Genomic DNA, 3,142 nt, shown 5'->3' on the forward strand with positions numbered 1-3,142 from the left:
CCTTTTCTCCTTCTACCAGATGGCTGACCCATCTGCTCTCTCTCTCTCTCTCTCTCTCTCTCAACATCCCAAAATCCCTGCCTTTTACTCCATCTCCATCTCTCCTGATGCCCCTTGGCTTTTTGAGTTTAGTTCCAAACCACATAGTTCATACATTTCATAAATGTCAGAGTCACACCAAATTAACCCCAGGGTTATACATATACACCACCACCTCAAGTAGGGGAGAATGAGAAAGAAAGTGAAAATAATCTATGTTTTCAATCTCATAGCTTTATCTGCAGCTCCCCTTGTGCTGGGTCGTGATGCATATTTCAAGCGGTGTGTTTGTTATATGCCGATTTGATCGCTTTCAGGTTTTTCCACCTCTTCCAAAATGTCTGTTTTCCCCCACTATATGCAACTTTACACTAAAAATCTGTCTGTGCAAGTCATGGTTTCAGGCTATGTTTTCAGTTTTTTCAGGCTTAAAAGTCAGCACAGTGACAACATAAATATTAGACTATATATTTCAAGTTGGAAGGTATTGTGAACAATGTTAATAATGGAATGTGTGAATTTGTGAAGATAATGTGTGTCGAAAATAAGATTGTTCTAATTTTTGGTGTTGGTTGTAATTATCTGGAATGCTGTCATACAGAAACATCATGCAGTGTCCAACTGATCGTCCCCCCTCAGATTTTAAGTTGAATTATCTAACGTTTTTATCCCATTTTAATAGAGACTATTATGTAACCATTCATAGGTTGATTTTCTCAAACTGTAAACACTGTCTTGCTGGCGCTATAAGTATTCCTTTGTTTAGAGTGGCCATGCAGCCTGACACAACAACATTTACTTTACGGCATTCGGAAAGCTATTTGAAAACAATTCTGAAATACATTTTTTGCTAATCCAATCTGTGGTGCACAGAAATTACACATTTCAGCTCTACACCAAATGGAAGTGGGTGTTACCAGTCCTTTTCAAAATGTTTGTAAAGAATCTTCAGGAGACAACAAAAACAGGTTCAAGGACAGTTCTTTTATTCGTAAACACATAATAGATGGTAATTACCGTCGATAATAAAGAAAAAATTTTTTAAATAAATGAAAGCACTCCAAGTCATTAAAACCTCTCTCTGTGCCGTCGTGCTTTCTGGTCACTCTCTCCCCTCTCTGACGCTCTGGCGTGCCTTTTCAGATCTCCCTCCGCCATCACAATAATGAGAGACATGTGTTAGAGATAATTATGACCCAGGTGACGAGCCTTACCTCTCTCCCTCTCCCGCAGACCGGCATATGACCACGCCCCCCATGTCACAATTTTATTACTTTTTTTATTTTTTTTGCCAGTCATTTTAAAAACAGCAAACTTTGTTTACATAAAAGGGATAGTTCACCCCAAAATTTAAATTCTGATCATTTACTCACCCTCATGCCATCCCAATGTATTACTTTCTTTCTTCTGCAGAACACAAAATAAGATTTTTAGAAGAATATCTCAGCTCTGTAGGTCCATTCAATGCAAGTGAAAGGTGGCCAGAACTTTGTAGCTCCAGAAAGTCATAAAGGCAGCATAAATGTAATCCATACTACTCCAGTGGTTTAATACATGTCTTCTGAAGCAATTTGATAGGCATGGGTGAGAAACAGGTCAATTTAAAAGTCCTTTTTACCGAATATTCTCCTCCCTACCCAGTAGGTGGCAAAATCCACAAAGAATGCAAATCACAAAAACAAAAGAAGAAGAAAGTAAAAGTAAAAGTAAAAGCAGAGATTTCTAGTAAAAAGGGGATATTATAATTGGTCTGTTTCTCATTCACACTTATCATATCGCTTCTGAAGACATGGATTTAATCACTGGAGTCTTATGGGTTACTTTTATGCTTTTTGGAACTTCAAAGATCTAGCCACCATTAACTTTAACTACATTAACTAGGAGTGGTGGTGGCATAGTGGACTAAAGCACATAACTGTTAATCAGACCCATCTGATGGTCACTGGTTCGAACCCCACCGCCACCACCATTGTGTCCTTGAGCAAGACACTTAATCCAGGTTGCTCCGGGGGGATTGTCCCTGTAATAAGTGCACTGTAAGTCGTTTTGGATAAAAGCATCTGCCAAATGCATAAATGTAAATGTAACTTGTTTGGTGAGGACCTACAGAGCTGAAATACTCTTCTACAAATCTTTATTTTTGTTCTGTAGAAGAAAAAAAAGACTAACATTTGAGACAGCATGAGGCTGATTAAATAATGAGAGAATTAAAATTTTTGGGTGAACCATCACTTTAAGTAACAAAGGCATTAGACACACACTCCAATTCTCCATGGCTAAACCATGACTAGCTGTCTGTTCCAGCAATATCACAAAATAAAATGCTAACAAATAAGTTCCTGTTACTGATACACATTTACTGGCAAACAGCTGCAATTTTAATTAATTAATTAATTTTAAAAAAGTCCCTAACTGAAATACTAGAATTGACTTGTGAGTGTTGAAAGTTCAAAACCTGGACTGGAGCATACACACAAAATAGAATGAATTGAGAAACGAACTGCCAATCAATTTATTATTAAGCAATCGTTGTGAAACTCTGTTCCAGCCCAATTTAACCACGGTTGTAAGTCATATACCAGAACAATTACCCACTTATGACTTCAATAGAGGTAGACTTCAACACTTTACACTTGATACAATAATGAAACTAGATGGACAGAAGCATGTCTATACCCGAGAGGCACAATTTCATTAGTGTTCGGCAGTGCTTTCAAACAGTCCCTAATGTGGACTCAGAGACACCTGCGCACCTCCTTGCCATTGTCTTCTGTATCTGCCTTTGCTGCTATGAGCACCACTCCAGCTGTGTCAAGCATATTGGGGGAGGAGGATGATGAGGAACATGATGAAGCCAGAGACGTCTGTCCCTTCATCTCTTTTCCCATGCTGAAGCATCAGTTAGGCATCCAAAGGCGTTCAAGCTTGTGGCTTGATACCCATCCCAGGCCTTATGGTGTTCCCGTGAGCTCCCAGATTTGCCAATTAGTAAGATGAAAGCCAAGTCTACATAGGCATGATCACAGTGAAATATTACCAGAGTCAGGTGATGCAAACAAACAAATTATTGCATTAATTTAGCAATGAAGCTGATATCGGGCAC

The sequence above is a fragment of the Xyrauchen texanus genome, chromosome 6 (assembly GCF_025860055.1).
Source record: "Xyrauchen texanus isolate HMW12.3.18 chromosome 6, RBS_HiC_50CHRs, whole genome shotgun sequence".
NCBI classification, from domain to species: Eukaryota; Metazoa; Chordata; class Actinopteri; order Cypriniformes; family Catostomidae; genus Xyrauchen; species Xyrauchen texanus.